The 17,526-nt window shown below is 45.6% G+C and overlaps 1 long non-coding RNA gene across 1 annotated transcript; it reads left to right on the top strand.

Moving 5' to 3' along the window:
- Positions 1-2,293: 2,293 nt before the first annotated feature.
- On the top strand, positions 2,294-7,119 carry LOC128822497 (uncharacterized). The gene is made up of 5 exons (XR_008441455.1): positions 2,294-2,696; positions 2,871-2,963; positions 3,186-3,266; positions 4,178-4,260; positions 7,028-7,119. It is a non-coding gene; the product is annotated as an uncharacterized LOC128822497 (long non-coding RNA).
- Positions 7,120-17,526: the final 10,407 nt, after the last annotated feature.

Consider the following 17,526-nt stretch of genomic DNA (forward strand, 5'->3'; position numbering starts at 1 on the left):
TAACTTAGTCTTTTCTTTTCAGGGCCATATAGCTCACTGAACCACAAACTTCACATCTACTGCGGACAGTTGCAAGCACCAAGCAGGGCAAACGATCCAAAGTGCAGCTTCTGAAGAATTCTCCTCCGTCATTTCATTCTAGACTTCCTCATAACGTGCCTCAGTACCTCAGGTTTCCAGTCTCACGGGTAACAGGAGAAGGCCACAGGTCAAGAACAGGAGTTCAGCCAATGGCTACAGGAAGCAGAGGAATTCGCAAGGCAGGTGAGTGCTGGAGCTGATGGAGGCCTGCCAAGCTGCCTGCTCTTGTCTTGCTGCTGAAACCCTGAACTTCAGTGCTCCTGAGAACAGCACTTGGGCCTAAATCCCACTGGAATCAGCATTTCTTAGAGGGATTGGCATTTGCTGAGGAATGGCGTACACTGCTCATCCTCTTGGCAGTTAACCCAGGCCATGTGTTAGAAAGGACAAAGCTAAGTGAGTCTGTGGAGTTTCCTGGGAGGAACAAAGCCCTGTGACAGCAAGCAGCATTCCCAGGCTGCTCTCAGGGGGAAAATCCCAGCAAGCTGATGACACCTGGATAAAGGGGTGAATACAAATGTGAGCTACGTTGGCATACAATAGCAAGGTCTGGGACATGAAGGTAAGGGGCAAATAGTGTCATTGATGCCTTTGCTCAGGTGTTCCATATCAATTTAGCTGAAAATGTCAGTGGTAAGTCTATCATCTTATTACATTAGAAAAAAAAACAATAACAAAATGACTTTAACTTCTGTGGCTGCTTTGTCTCTAGGTTCAAATGTTGTTAGGTTTGAATTCTGATGCCTATTGGAAAAGTGAATGGAATTAGCAGAATTAATGCATTGTTTAGTTATTTTTTGGTTTGTGCTTGTTTTGAAGTATTAGCAGATGCTGCGGTGTGTCTAAAGTAGTGTTAAATTCATATGAACTGAGTGGTGGGATGAAGTCAGAAAACAAATTCTGTCTGGCCTGGATTTTAAAAATCATGTAAGCCACATTCACAGCACCTTTAGGTGAAAAAGAAAGAATGTTTTTCTTTGGTTTGCTGGTTTATTTGTTCATTTATTTATTCATTTGTAATTCTCAGCTGATAATAGGCACAGTGAAACCAGTGCAACTGCACTAATGATTGCTTCAGGGAGAGGCTTTTTGAGTCAAGTAGAGCAGCTGATCAGTATGGGAGCAAGTATCCACTGCAAATCCTCTAATGGCTGGTAAAAAACAAACAGGCAAACCAAAGCATAGATTTGTCAGTATACAAATGAGAAAGAATTTTCTTTAACATGTAAACTAATTGCTAACTTAACAGGCTACTGTAAGCAATAGTAAATTTTGACATTCGAAACATATTTGAACTTCTGTTTATCACATTGTATTCCGGAAATTATAAATTGAATTCAGAGTCTTAGGCTGTGTGTCTTTTGAAGCAAGAAGTTTAAAAAAGATTTCTGTGTATTTTTTCAGGATGGCTGTGGACTGGGCTAAGCACTTGGGAGAGACAGAGGTGGTTGACTTGTGGGAATCCTACAGGTAAGCTAAAACAACTTTGTAGAAACAGCTGAAGGGAAATGTTGAAGGGAAATTTGCATTTTGGCTTCTAATCAGAACAATTTTTAGCTTTTTGTGCCTTTAAGTCTGACCTAAATAGCAGGATTTATTTGAGACCAGGAATGTTTCAAAACCATGCTTTTTAAAAAACTGGTGTTTGTAGTCAGTGTATTTCTTTGATTATGTTTGATTATTGATTTGCACTTGATTATATGCAAATCCTAGGATAAGTATAGTTACAGTGGTATAGACTTCTTTCATATTATTTTTTTTTTTTATCATTTTGATGTGGGCATTGCTATCATGATTATATGTCTAGGCAGGAAATGAGTCTAGTGACTTAGATAAATAGAGATAATGATTCTACTATGTACCATTTTAATTTCAGATGCTTATTTAGGAAACAAACCCGTTGTGTTTTTGTCTATACATTGTTGTCCATACATAGTAGCCATATGAAAGAAATTCAGTAGAAGTGACATTTATACTAGGTCATTCAAGAATTGGTTTCTGATTAACGTACAGTTACAGTTCAGTTGTCATTTTGCAGAGACTAGTATTTTTAGAACACTTTTTAGTGTAGTTTCCACTTGCATAGTACCTACTTATGGGAGGAAAACATTTGGGAAAACATTGCTTTGAAATACTTTTTATTTAACAGGTAAACAAGTAGTGTCTTTATACTTTGAGTTCTGACACTTTGCTTATGGCTGTGTTTCAATAAAGAGTAAGAACTGAAAGTTATGCTAAAAATTGAAGTTTCATGCTTTGTTGGATTGCACTTAAACCAGTGAACAGTAAGAGTATTTTGGAGGTGCTGTTCTGCTACACTTGAAAATTAAAATTGGAAAGGAGTAGTCTTGTTGGTGTTGATCTAAGCTTAGTTGGTGGCTGAATGCAAACCTGAAACAAACAGCCTTGATTCTGGTCTGGTCTGTGCATTTTGCTATTTGCTTCAGCAGGTTTTGGAAATCTGGATGAAAGCTCCCTGGTCTGAGCAAGTGCTAGTGAGCTTAGCGCAGAGGACAGAGAACTACTGACAGCTTATCATCACAGTTTTGATGAAAAGGTGGATCTGGACCTCATTATGCACTCACTTCATAACATCTGTCATAGTTGTGAGACCGGTAAGTATAAACACACACTCCCAGCCAATGATTGTACTTTGAGCCTTTGATGAATCCTGCCCTTCTTTTGGAAACACTACATAGGTAAAACCTTCCAAATGCTACTCTGCACAGTACTGATGGATATTTTAAGCGAATTTGCTGCTTAACTCTGCAAACCTGCTTCTCTTTCAGGAGCGATTTTAATATTTCTTCCTGGATATGATGAGATAGCTTGAGGGACCGCATTCTTTTTGATGACAGGAGATTTGCTGACCATGCACACAGGTAAAGCCTCTATGGTTGAGGTTTTCACTGTGTCTTCCAAAAACACTTAAATGTGCATTAGATATCAGGTTTTCATGCTTCATTCAAATACTCCGACTTTGGATCAGAAGAAAGTCACCTCCTGCTGTGCGCAAGATAGTACGTTTTAGAGGACTTTGTCAGATATTGTATTAATCTCTTTTGTCTTGCTTTTAACTATAGTTCTGGTTGTTTTAATTGCAGATTCTTTCTACAAATACAGCAGAAACCAGCATAACAGTCAATGATGTGGTATTTGTTATTGGCTCAGGCAAGGTGAAAGAGGTATGACTGGTTAAAACCTTCTGTGACAAGTAAACTTCCTAGTGTTATTCTAACATATGTAATAGGTAAATTTTAGAGTACTATTTTCTTATAGTAGGCTGACAGCTAGTGCATGTCAAGTAACAAAGATCACAGAAGTTTTGACATTCTTTTTATGACAAATACTGTAAAAAATTAGCTGTTAATAAACCTTGTAAAAGCTATTGTAGATTGAAATGTTGATGCATTTTACATTTTCTGTTAGGTGTTTTAAAATGAGTCCATCTGTTTAGACTGCCATATTCCTGAGACTTAAGAGAGCATTGGGAATTCCCTTTTTCCTACTGTTGTGTCAAGTCGAAATCAAATCCATTAAGTTTTTAAGTATTGCTTTTGTTGTGTTGAATGCCCATTCCCAAATGACGTGTGAAGGAAAGGAGAGATAGTATGATGAGGCAGTTTTAGACCTATGTCTTTGAAAATGAAGTTGGATTTCATAGGGCAGATACATGCCAAATTTCTAAAGTTCCTGTCTTTTTCTGTGACTTTGCATCAAATGCAAGAAAATAAGGATGTGCTTTCTAAATGAGACAAAGAAGAAGACCTTAATCAACACAAGAACATGTTTTTTCCTGGTTTGTGATAATTCAAAATACAGTCCATCTATTTTATTGACTCAAAATTACCTACCGAGACTACAAAGAAAACTTCAAGTTAGGAAACCGTAGCACAAAGATAATGCAAAACGTGTATTATAAATTCAATTGAAAGGAGGTACTTCAGAGCATACCTCTGTGCCAGAAGCTGCTGGTGTTTGTTAAAATTATTTTTTCTATTTTTTAAAGAATTTCTGTTAAAAGCTTATTAATAACTTCTTTATTTCATGTATCATGGTTAATCATGGTTTTATGTTCCTTGCTCTGCTTTTATAGAAGTCTTTTGATGCACTGAGTTGTGTTACAATGCTGAAAATGGTGTGGATTTCAAAAGCCAGTGCTATCTAGAGAAAAGGCAGGTGATAAATGCTTGAGATTTGTTTTTATTTTGCAGATTTCAGCCGTCCTGTATGTTAAGAGTGAAGTGCAAACCTATAGCAGCCAACTATTCCCCAGCCAAAACAACTGGGTAATATTTCTAGGCTAGTCCAGTATCATCTTGAACAATGGCTAATACTTCTTCTCTGCAGTAAATAAAGAGTCAGCATGTATTTTCTTGGAGTAATTTCCCAAGATACAGAAAAGCGGCCCTCAAGAATGTCCCAGAACTTACATTAGGTCCAGGTTGTTGTTCCCCCATGAACTGAATTGCTCTTTCTGCCACGTAGCACCAGCATGCAAAGTTGTTTGTCCATGGGTAAAGGACTGCCTGCTGCTAGTTTTTAATTGACACCCTGGCGTCCCTTCTTTAGAAGTGACACTGAGCAGTGATTCCTTATTGACCATCTCCAAAGTACTCATAGAAATTCAGACTTTGCATATTCATCAGGATGCTCAGGATCATACTCCTGTCAGCGCTGTGAGGGCTGAGAAGTTACGTGTGTAGATAGCAGCAACTGCCTGTAATGTTGTCATTATCCTCCAGGTTTCTGAGCATGAACTGTGAGCATTTGCTGTCTCTGTTCCTTCGTTCACACATGTTAGGGTCTTCATTCTACCATTTACATCTAGACTTCCATTTACCCTTTCCACTTTACCTGAGCTTTGTGGATGCCAGGGAGTATGATATTGCCGCTTTGTTCCTACTTCTTTAATTATTTTGGAGGCAAAGGGTGGCCCTCTGTCTGAGTCTATTACTTCTGCTAGTCCGTAGTGGGGGATTATCTCTTCTAATAGTATTTTTACTACTGTTTGTGTAGTTGGAGGTAGGGAATGCCTCTACAAAGTGAGTCAAGTGATCTATTATCACCAATAAGTGTTTATACCTTCCTACTTTAGGCAAATCAGTAAAATCAATTTGAATGTGGGAAAACGCTCTATGTGCCAATTCCCGTCCCCCCATTTCCCTTTGTCTCCATTGCCTCTTGTTGACCCCTTGACAGGTTAGGCATTGTTGTGTTATTTGTTTAGCTAAGGTGTGCATCCCCATACAAGTGCATTTAATTGCAAATTGGTCTATTAATGCCTGGGTACCCCAATGTGTTTTTGTGTGAATTGCTTCCAGGATTTTTCAAGCCACTGACTTTGGGAGTACCTCACGGCCATCTGGTAATTCTTTTCTATTTCCCTTCTCTATGATCCCCATTTCTCTTAGTTTTTCCTGCTCCTTTTCGGTGAACACCAATATCTGGATTGGTCCGTGTAGTATACAATACTTCTTGTGGGGATTCTCGCAAGCACAATTTATTCCACACATCCCAAAATCTTTCCAACAGTCGTGACAACGTTTGCCCTCTAAATCAGCTGCACAATCGGGGCAGTCTTCCCTAACCCTTTTGGTAATTACAGTTTCTTTTAACACTCTAAGAGCCGCATTTTTGGCCTCTTGATCAGCGACATTGTTTCCCCTTATTTGGTTACGTATCCCCCTCGGGTGGCCTTTTACATGAACTACAGCGATTCCTTCAGGCAACCTTAAAGCTCTCAGTACTCTCCTAATTAAAGCCTCACTAATTAATCCCTTTCCCTGTGAATTAATCAAGCCCCTTTCTTCCCATATCTTTCCAAATGTATGTATTACCCTTTCCAAATGTCTGTATTATAAGCATATTTTGAGTCTGTATAAATGGTTCCAACCTTTCCTTTTAACAGCTCTAAGGCCCGTAATACTGCATATAACTCACAAGCCTGTGCCGACCACCCTGAGCTTAATGGCCCTGATTCTATTACCTTCAAGGTTTTTCCATCAATTACAGTGCAACCTGATTTTCTTTTTCCATCTATTACTCGAGACGATCCATCCACAATTAATTTCTCGCAATCTTCTAGTTCTTCTTCCTCCAAATCAGGCCTTTTCTTTATCTGTTCTTCAAGAACTTTTAGGCAATCGTGTGTCAAGTTTTTGCTAGGTTCTCCGTACAGAAATTGAGTAGGGTTTTGGAGGGAAGTGGTTTCTAAGCTTAATTTTGGTGAAGAAATCAGGATTCCCTCATATTTTAGGAGCCTAGCATCTGTGATCCATTTCTCTGCTTTTTGCTGTAACACTCCTCAAATGTTGTGGGGAGATAGTACATGTAATTCCCCTCCAAAGGTTATTTTTACTGTTTCCTCTACTAACAGTGCTGCTGCAGCTGTTGTTTGTAAACAAGTGGGCCAACCCCTAGATACTGGGTCTAGCAGTTTTGATAAAGAAGCCACTGGTTTTTTTCCTCCCTGCCCAATCTTGAGCTAATACTCCGTATGCTGTACCATCCTCAATGTTTACAGAAAGATAAAAGGGCCTTTTTATATCAGGAAGACTGAGAACCGGTGCATTTACTAATTCTGCCTTAAGGTCCTGTAGTTTTTCCTCATCTTCCTGAGTCCACCTAAGCAAGCCTTCTTTTGTTAGTTTCTCATATAGGAATTTTACTTTCATGCTAAATCCCTCTATCCATTGTCTACAGTACCCAGATGATCCTAGCAGCTGTCTAACCTCCCGCTTCGTCCTTGGCCTTGGCATAGCCAAGATTCCCTTGACCCTTTCCGGGTCTAATTTCTTCATTCCTTGACTCAGTCTATGTCCGAGATACTTCACCTCTTTTTCCACAAATTGTAGTTTGGATTTTGACACTTTGAGTCCTTTCAGGCTTAGAAAATTGAGTAATCTCATACTCTCTTCCCTGACAACTTCCTCCTCTTTTCCAGCTATTAACAAGTCATCTACATTCTGAATCAGGACAGCCCCTTCTCTCAATTGAAAACCTGTAAGTAACTGCTCCAGTGCCTGGCCAAATAAATTAGGGGACTCTGTAAACGCTTGTGGGAGTACCCTGTGGGTGTCTGGGTCTTCCCATTCAAAGGAAAAATAGTCCCTACAACTCTCTTTGAGGGGACATGCCCAGAATGCATCCTTTAAATCTATAACACTATACCACTGATATTCGGGGCCTAACTGACTTAATAAAGTATAAGGGTTAGCTACTACCGGGAATCTTTCTACAGTCCTTTTGTTCATTTCTCCTAAATCATGTACCAAACGGTATTTCCCATTGGGTTTTTTAACAGGAAGGATAGGAGTATTAAAAGGGGACATGCAGGGTTCTAATAACCCTTGTGCTTTTAATCATTCGGTTTCAGGTTTGACCCCTTTCCTTCCTTCATTTGGAATTGGGTATTGCTTAACTCAAACTGGGACTTCAGGATTCCTTAACATTACTTCAAAGGGCTTTATGTCCAGTCGGCCCGCCGTTTCTGGGGTATACCATACTTCAGGGTTAATTTTCTGTTCGTCCTCTACCCAAAGAGAACATAATTTAATAGTAGCTTTTTGTCATTTATGTCGATTTCAATTCCTAATTCAATCATCAAATCTCGTCCCAGTAAGTTATAGTCAGCCTCTGGAACGAATATCAGTGACCCTATACCTATTTTGGAGCTGGTTTCAAAAATCACATCTTCAATTACAGGCACTTTAAAGGCTTCCCCTTTTGCCCCAACGACCTGTATTGTTTCTCTTGATAATTTACACCCTGAGGGAAGGGTTTGAACCGTTGACCTCTCGGCTCCTGAGTCCACAAGGAACTCCTATTCTTGCTGCTGGGGACCAATTCTCAGTTTTACCAGGGGTTCTGTTCTTTCCTGGGTCCCCAGCAAATAGAGCCCCTGACTTCCTCAGTCTTCCTTGAATTGCTTTTCATCTGCCAACCTTTTTCTGCATTCCCGCCGAAAATGCCCTCTCTTACCACAATAAAAGCAGCTTCCCTGTCCACCCTCCTTTTCTCTTCTCCCTCCTTCCACCCTCTGGCCGCTCGGCTTACTTCCCTGGAACCGATGAGGCGTTCCCTTCTGCCCTTCACGTACCACAGCCATCGTTACTCTCGCTCGTTTCCTCTGTCCTTCTTCCTCTCTCCGGACATACACTTTCTGACCTTCCCGCAACAACTCTTCCAGGCCTCTACCGTGCCAATCCTCAATCTTTTCCAACTTTCTCCTAATGTCAGGCCAGGCTCTGGCCACGAATTGGGTCTTTAACAACATCTGTCCTTCCGGAGTGTCAGGGTTTACTCCGGAGTACAGCTGAAAAGATCTCCGGAGCCGTCCTAACCATTCCGTGGGATCCTCATCTTTCTTTTGACTCTCACAAAAAGCTTTATTCATGTTCTGCCCCTTAGGGACTGAGTCTCTGATGCCTTGCATAAGAATTGTTCTTCAGTCTGCCATATGTGTCCTATGCAGGGGATCCTGTTTATCCCAATTAGGACGCTGTAAAGGCCACTTAGCATCTGCTTGGGGTCCTGCCTGATGGTCTCTCTCCCAAATCCTCATACCAGCCATCCTGATCATCCCTCGCTTCTCAGATGTGCATAGATTCCCCAGTATTGACTGCATTTCGTCCCACGTACACACGTTGGGCCCCAGAAACTGATCCACACGCTCTGCAACTCCGAGGGGGTCTTCCAATAGGTGTCCCATTTCTTTCTTGAACTCCCTCCCATCTCCTGAGTTGAGAGGTACCTCCACATAACCTATTCCTGGAATTTGGGCTGGTTGTCCCTGCTGACCAGCATTGGGGTTAGGGATCATTCCCAAAGCTACTTCCCTTAATGAATATAGAGCTTGCCCTTCCCTTTCTCTTTCCCCCCGTGTTAGGCTACGAGTAACGCGGCGATTTTCCTCAGAGACCGGCTCCGGGATTTCTACCTCTTGGTTATCAAAATCTCCCCCTTGATCCAAATCGGGGTAGACTACGGGTGGTACTGGTGGGGGTGGAGGAGGGGGAGGTATGTATGGTAGAGGGGGTGCAGTTGGAACTTCCTCAGGCTTTTTATTTTTCTTTTTCCCTCCCTGGGTGCTTAAGGCAAGAAGTTTTGCTCTTGTTTCCCCCACTATCCAGAGAGCAGCATACTTGCTCTCTTCCATATCAAAAGGTTCTTTAGAGTTTCCATAAATGTTTAATGTCTGGCAAATCCAGTCCTCAAAGCTTCCAGACACTGGCCAAAATGAATTATCACCATGGATCTGTTTCCCTCCCCATACTTCCATACAATAATGTACCATTTTTGCCCTATCCTTCCCTTTTCTTGAAGGATATTCAACCCAAGATTTTATCATTAGACCTAACGGACTGTCAGGTGGTATCTGGGGAAACTTTACTGGGGTCCCCGTCCCCATGGAATCAGAGGGCTTGCTTTTCCTCTGTCCCATCTTCCAGGACACCTTCATGCACACACACACTCGCGGCCCCGTTTGTGGCCCAGCCCCTCTCGGGGTCTGGAAACCGCACTACTTAGAGGTCCACACTTGCCTCGTCCTAAAGGGACGTCTCATAGGTTATGTCCTGGGATCCCAACCCCAACCGAGCGGATTCCCACTTTTATACTCACGCTGTTCTGCGTCTTCACCCAGGCTTTGTGCACAAAGATTATGGGGTTACCGGTATCCCTTTTGCTTAATACCAAATTTAGGTTCATTGGTAAGGGTCCGGGAAGGCAAAGCCTGCACCAGGGCCGCTGCAGAGGCAGCGGGGCGCCTCCCTGATGAGGAATTCCCACCCGGTCGCCCTCATCCGAGTCACTGCACCAAATTTGTTATGGACAAATTCAACTGGGGAGGCCCAGAATTATAGAAAAATCAATTAACAAGAATTTATTAAGCAAGAGGTAGTGAGCAAAAGACAGCGCTGGGCGTCCGGAGAGTCTCTGCTCTACCACGGCGTGCCCCCCCACCCCTTGCCCTTTTTGTTTTTATAATCTTTTTTTTTTTTTTCTTCTTTCCAGGTGACGTATTTTCTCTCAATGCACTCTGCGCCTGTGCAATTGGTTGCTAGGGGTTGTGGGGGAGGTCCTGGAAGTGCACGGCCTACCTGCCCCCCCCCACACCAAGCACCACGCTCTATCTCCTTCTCCTGCTCAGCGGATTTTTGGGAAACCAGGGGTTGGTATGTGTTACTGGCCACTGGAACTAATGGAATAAATTTGCTTTGCAAGCCCAGTTGTGTCTTAGATTATTTTGTGCATGAGTCTCCTCCTGAACTGGTGGCAATGACCACCAGGGACCTACAGGATACTCCTACTCTGCTGTCAATCAATTCTGAGAAATGATTTAAATATGTCAAAGAATTGGGAGTAATGTTTAGCCTGTGAGTTTCAGCAAAGTATTGACTCTGTCTTAGTTGCATGGATACAAACTAGTAAGTGAGATTGCTGGGTGTGCAGGTGTTAGGGAAGTGATTCCCTATGCACCGAGTACTGAAATAAACAAATGCCTCCTTTCTAAGCCTGAGCTGGCAGCAGGGATCAGGCCCTGCTTGGTAACTTTCATTTTGGCAACTTCTGTGAACAGGTAAGAAAGGTCAAAATGAAACCTTTTCCAGTTATTCCCCTCTGCTTCATCTTTTTAGGCGCCAGAACTCTGTGCCACAAGTGGCCTGGCTGTGTGCAGAGCAATGCAGCCCCCACAAACCCCTTGATTTCCCCACAAGCTGCCATGCCTTGTTCCCAGGTGTGCCCAGCTCTGCCAGGAGAAAGAGCCCGCAGCGCAGTGGGCACCGTGCCCTGCCCAGCCAGGGCTCTCTGGCACAGAGCAGCAGCAGCAGCTCCAGCGCCTTTCAACCCACTCCTGCCTTGGCTTCTCCTGGGACACAGAAGCCTCTGGAAATCAGCATCGCCAGTCGCATTCCAGCTTGGAGCAGCTCCTGCGGGCAGGCAGATGCTGCCAGTTTGACTGCTTCCAAAGGGGAATAAAGGCAGAGATGTACATGCTCAGGAGCCCTGGGCATATCCAGGAAACGTGTAAATATGTGGGAGATTTGTGAGGAATTATTTCAGCTGTTATGCCAACAGTGCCTTCTCTCCTGGTTCTGTGTGTTCTAGATGAGTAATGTAACAGTTGGCTCTCCCAATTAAGAGGTAGATAGTATGTGGATGTTACAATGTATAGTGATGTTATTGTAATATATCCTCCCATAGCCTTATTTCCCCTCCCCCTTGTAACAGCCTTGGTAGTCAGGGCTTTTGGGGAGGGCCGGCTTGTGACCAGGAGGCGCGGTGTAACAACACCTGACCTCCAATCAAGATGTAAGAAAGTAATCTCCACCAGTGGACAGCAGAGAAAGAGTTGACTGATAAAACTTTGGAGGGGCTAAGGGTATAAAAGGCAGAGCATCTGTTTTGTAGATGAGCTGCTCGTAATGGTCATAGAGACTCCCAGTGCTGCAATTTTTCCTTATTCAGTCCTCTGTTAAGGTTTATTAAACCTTTAACATTTTAAAAGTGAGGGTCATTTCTCAGATGTGCAGTGCTTTGGGCTATTATATTAGTCAGGTTTCCTTTGCTTGAGTCCCATCTGAGTGCTTTGTTGGGGTACAGGCTGTAGGTACTTGGTGCGCTCTTGGAGTTACTCTTGGATCCCTTGAACAGCAGGGTTTGGCCCACAAAGGGAATTTGTGCTACTTTGTGACAGAGGAGAACTTCCCAGGCTATTTTGCGTTTGCTGTACAGATGGTTGGTTATTGCTTTGCATCAATTCACAGGCCAATATAGAGGGTTTGCATTGTGATGTCAGGGCATGGTTGCCATGCGGTCATGGTGACATCAGAAGGTTGCTGTGGTGCACAAAAGGCCTCAGCGTCAGAGCAGCCCTAGGCCTTGCTCAGTGCAGGATGCTCAGTGCATCCTCCTGGTTGAGGCACGTGTCAGTGGGCAGCTGCACACTGACAAGAGCCTTGTTTTTTCTCGTGTTGGAGTGAATCTGCGCAGCAGTGCTACAATGATTGAGCAATTTGCTGCTGCATTTGTCACTGCTTACGGCGTTTCTTATTCCGCCTATTACCTGACTAACCTGGCACGTAAGTAGAGGTTTTCCCTGGGTGTAACCAAACCTGGCTTTTGTATGTCTTCCTGCTCTTAGTGACTGAGTTATTTTGAAACAGAAGGAGCATTAGGGTGCCACTGGTTTGGGAAAGCTCCTGTCAAGAGATTCAGCTAAAAAGGGGGTGTCTGTAGGCACAGGGGCAGCATTTGCAAGGGAACCTGCAGGGGTTCTGTTCCCTCCACGGGAGAGTCTGAGGCAGCAGAGTCTGTCATTTCCTCAGATTGCTGGGACAAGCAAGACAGCTTTGAAAATGTAAACTGGAGAACTCCTTGGAAGGCCTTCTAAAAACTCTGCAGTTGTTCCCAGAATTCAGGGAAAGCTTCTTTCTTTTTACATTTTGTCATGAAAGGATTTGAGTGCCTAACTTGACCCTTGTCTGAGTGCTAAAATAGTGATTCCCTTTGCAATGAAATGCTAACTCCAAAGCAGTGACTATCTGCTCCTGAATCCTAGAGCTGCTGCTGTACTGCATCACAATAGAGCTGCCACAGCTCAGTGGAGTTTTGGGGAAGCTTTTCTGGGCAACTGTTTCCAGCAAGTTAATGAGAATTAGTTCATACCATTGATTAAAAAAAAAAAAAAAGGTACTGGAAGGAGAGGATTTTAAAAGATATTTCATGTGTTTGGTAGAAGAGGAGCATTGAGTGTGAAAGAACAATTTACATTTTCTTGATCATGTTTATATTAATTTACTGGCTAAACAGGCCAAAGTGTAAGCACGACCAAGAATATGGTCCTGATCTCTTGCTGGTTGTGTGAATGAAATGTGTCTCCTGGAGGGATGTTGTGAAGCGGAAAATACTCTCTGTTTGCGATTCTTGTTCTGTGGGATTCACCAGCCCAGGCAGTTTTCTGACAGCATCTGCTTCATTTTCTCTTGCCCACTACAGGTCACGTGAAGCATGTATTCAGCGGTGCTGATGCTAAGGTGAGTGAGCAAGGAACATTTCATGTTCGTGGTGTTTAAGTATTGTAGAGAATGCTGTGAGCTTAGCCAGAACAAGTAGACTGTACAGGGCCAGCCATGCAGGCCGAAAGAAAAACCAATTTCATTCGTTCAACAACAAACAAATAGGCAAATCTGGGTATTTCCTAATTTCCATCTCAGAGCCTTGAAGACTTAAAACTAAGATTTGCAGAGAGAATATTGCTTGTTAAAACCAAACACGGAAGAATACTTAATAAACAGCAATTTCCTATAAAGTTCAATTAGTGCATTTTAATAAAGCCATAGTGACTTACACTTTCATTCCAATCAAACATCAGGACACTTCCTAAGAAGATGTGGTTGTACAACAAGAAGGACAATTTAAAATTGTGAATACAGTATTTGAAGTCAAAGGGGCAAGTTTGTGGTGGGGGAGCTGCGTGGGCCCAAAGGACCCAGGGGTGCCGGTCAAGAGCAGCTGAAGGTGGGCCAGCGCGTGGCCAGGGAGCCAAGAATGCCAAGGGTGTCCTGGCCTGTGTCAGCAAGAGTGGGGCAGCAGGAGCAGGGCAGGGAGCGTCCCCCTGGGCTGGGCAGCGCTGCGGCCACAGCTGGGAGTGCTGTGCCCAGTTGTGGGCCCCTGTGAAGCAGAAAGTCCTTGAGGGGCTGGAGCGTGTGCAGAGGAGGACACGGGAGCTGGGGAAGGCTGTGGAGCGCAAGGCCAAGGAGGAGGTGCTGAGGGAGCTTTAGCCTGGACAACGGGAGGCTCGTCAGGGCCCTTCAGGCACACTTCCATAGATCCATAGAGGACAGCGCTCACCCCAAGGCCTGCTTCCCTGCCAAACATCCCCGCTCTGCATCCATGTGCTTTAGCCACCTGAGGAGGTGACACTTCCAACTTTTGGTTTCTTGGCTTGCTAGGAGGAGAAGCCCTGCTCATTTTCTCTCTTCCCAGCAAGCAAAGATGCTTCTGCACAAGCTTTCCTGCCCTTTTCCTGCACCGAATGGGATTCTGATCCACTTTTACTTTTCCATGTCTGCCGCAGCAATAGCAAAGGCCTTGCTGGCTATTTCCTACTTTTCCATTTCACAGCTTTCAAGAGCTAAAAGCTCCCTTGTGCAGAGGCTCTGTGCCTTGCAGATAGCAGCCAGGGAGGACTATCAAATTCCTAGGCAAACAGAGTTCTCTTGAATTAGCCCATTTCAATCTGGTCGGAGTGACTTAGAATGCCATTGCTAAGAATGCTGATGATTTCTCCTTCAAAGAGGTGGTTGTAGATGCCAGGAGAAAGGAGGTGCTAAACGATAGGTAACGGCCTGTCCCTCATGTTTCTCTCTTGCCACAGATGACAGAAGCAGCAGCAGTCTCTGCCCCGGCTCCCTCTGCTCCTGGAGAAGAAGCCAAAGAGGAACAAAAGGAGCAAGACGACCACGAGCCTGCAGCTGTGGTCACAGCAGAGCCTGATGCTTCCAAGGGAGTAAGTGCCAGTTGTGGGTGGTGCTGTCTTTAGTGCAAGGCAGAGCTGCAAGTTTCTGAGCAGCCAGCACTTGCTGTTGCTGGCTGAGGATGCTGAGTGCTGGAATCCCGCAGGACGCGGCCATTTCCTGCAGGCAGGGACAGCTAGAAATTGGCCTTTGGCCTGTCACCTTGAGGCACCCAAGAGCTGGGGGCTGTGGCTCAGCTTCTGCCTGCTTGGCTCAGTGAAGCTCTGTCTCTGGGCTTCTGCAGGGCCGTGGCCAAGGGCACAGGTGCTCGTGCTGGAGGTCACGGGGCTTTCTTTAGTTGTTTTCCCTTTGTGCAAAGGTGTGTTTGGCTTGTAGAAGTGTTCTGCAGTTTTCTGCAGCAGTTCTTCACTTGTACAGTCTCTTTTGGCTTTTGATAAGCGGCAAGGAGATGATTGCGTTGTCCATGAAGCTGGGGCAGGCCATTCTTGTGGGGTGAGGCCAAAGGAAGCAAGTGCCTTGTAGGGAAGGCTTCTTGCCAGGCAAAAAGCAGAAGGGGCAAGTTTCTGTGGTTGTGTTTTGGGATGAAGGCTGCAGCTTTGGAAATGGCATTAGTGCCTTGGGTGGGGGTGAAGCTGCAAGTCCTTGACTGCTGTCTTGTGTTGCTGAGAAGAGGAAGGATATCTTGTAAATGTGGGTGCTCTATTTGAAGTCAAAGGGGCAAGTTTGTGGTGGTGGGGGAGCTGCGTGGGCCCAAAGGACCCAGGGGTGCCGGTCAAAAGCAGCTGAAGGTGGGCCAGCGTGTGGCCAGGGAGCCAGGAAGGCCAAGGGCGTCCTGGCCTGTGTCAGCAAGAGTGGGGCAGCAGGAGCAGGGCAGGGAGCGTCCCCCTGGGCTGGGCAGCGCTGCGGCCACAGCTGGGAGTGCTGTGCCCAGTTGTGGGCCCCTGTGAAGCAGAAAGTCCTTGAGGGGCTGGAGCGTGTGCAGAGGAGGACACGGGAGCTGGGGAAGGCTGTGGAGCGCAAGGCCAAGGAGGAGGTGCTGAGGGAGCTTTAGCCTGGACAACGGGAGGCTCGTCAGGGCCCTTCAGGCACACTTCCATAGATCCATAGAGGACAGCGCTCACCCCAAGGCCTGCTTCCCTGCCAAACATCCCCGCTCTGCATCCATGTGCTTTAGCCACCTGAGGAGGTGACACTTCCAACTTTTGGTTTCTTGGCTTGCTAGGAGGAGAAGCCCTGCTGATTTTCTCTCTTCCCAGCAAGCAAAGATGCTTCTGCACAAGCTTTCCTGCCCTTTTCATGCACGGCATGGGATTCTGATCCACTTTTACTTTTCCATGTCAGCCGCAGCAATAGCAAAGGCCTTGCTGGCTATTTCCTACTTTTCCATTTCACAGCTTTCAAGAGCTAAAAGCTCCCTTGTGCAGAGGCACTGTGCCTTGCAGATAGCAGCCAGGGAGGACTATCAAATTCCTAGGCAAACAGAGTTCTCTTGAATTAGCCCATTTCAATCTGGTCGGAGTGACTTAGAATGCCATTGCTAAGAGAGCTGATGATTTCTCCTTCCAAGAGGTGGTTGTAGATGCCAGGAGAAAGGAGGTTCTAAACCATAGGTAACGGCCTGTCCCTCATGTTTCTCTCTTGCCACAGATGACAGAAGCAGCAGCAGTCTCTGCCCTGGCTCCCTCTGCTCCTGGAGAAGAAGCCAAAGAGGAACAAAAGGAGCAAGACGACCACGAGCCTGCAGCTGTGGTCACAGCAGAGCCTGATGGTTCCAAGAGAGTAAGTGCCAATTGTGGGTGGTGCTGTCTTTAGTGCAAGGCAGAGCTGCAAGTTTCTGAGCAGCCAGCACTTGCTGTTGCTGGCTGAGGATGCTGAGTGCTGGACTCCCGCAGGACGCGGCCATTTCCTGCAGGCAGGGACAGCTAGAAATTGGCCTTTGGCCTGTCACCTTGAGGCACCCAAGAGCTGGGGGCTGCGGCTCAGCTTCTGCCTGCTTGGCTCAGTGAAGCTCTGTCTCTGGGCTTCTGCAGGGCCGTGGCCAAGGGCACAGGTGCTCGTGCTGGAGGTCACAGGGCTTTCTTTGGTTGTTTTCCCTTTGTGCAAAGGTGTGTTTGGCTTGTGGAAGTGTTCTGCAGTTTTCTGGAGCAGTCCTTCACTTCTAAAGTCTCTTATGACCCGGCGGTTTTTTGGCTTTTGATAAGCTGCAAGGAGATGATTGCGTTGTCCATGAAGCTGGGGTAGGCCATTCTTGTGAGGTGTGGCCAAAGAAAGCAAGTGCCTCGTTGGGAAGGCTTCTTGTCAGGCAAAAAGCAGAAGGGGCGAGTTTCTGTGGATGCGTTTTGGGATGAAGGCTGCAGCTTTGGAAATGGCATTAGTGCCTTGGGTGGGGGTGAAGCTGCAAGTCCTTGACTGCTGTCTTGTGTTGCTGAGAAGAGGAAGGACATCTTGGAATTGTGGGTGCTGTATTTGACATCAAAGGGGCAAGTTTGTGGTGGGGGAGCTGCGTGGGCCCAAAGGACCCAGGGGTGCCGGTCAAGAGCAGCTGAAGGTGGGCCAGCGCGTGGCCAGGGAGCCAAGAAGGCCAAGGGCGTCCTGGCCTGTGTCAGCAAGAGTGGGGCAGCAGGAGCAGGGCAGGGAGTGTCCCCCTGGGCTGGGCAGCGCTGCGGCCACAGCTGGGAGTGCTGTGCCCTGTTGTGGGCCTCTGTGAAGCAGAAAGTCCTTGAGGGGCTGGAGCGTGTGCAGAGGAGGACACGGGAGCTGGGGAAGGCTGTGGAGCGCAAGGCCAAGGAGGAGGTGCTGAGGGAGCTTTAGCCTGGACAACGGGAGGCTCGTCAGGGCCCTTCAGGCACACTTCCATAAATCGCTGCATGATAGTTCTCAATACAAATGCTTTTTTTTCTGGAAATATCTTCTCACAGCATTCAAGTGCTTTTGACACTTGATTTGTTCACTCTTTCATCTT

The sequence above is a fragment of the Vidua macroura genome, chromosome Z (genome assembly GCF_024509145.1).
Source record: "Vidua macroura isolate BioBank_ID:100142 chromosome Z, ASM2450914v1, whole genome shotgun sequence".
In the NCBI taxonomy this organism is placed as follows: domain Eukaryota; kingdom Metazoa; phylum Chordata; class Aves; order Passeriformes; family Viduidae; genus Vidua; species Vidua macroura.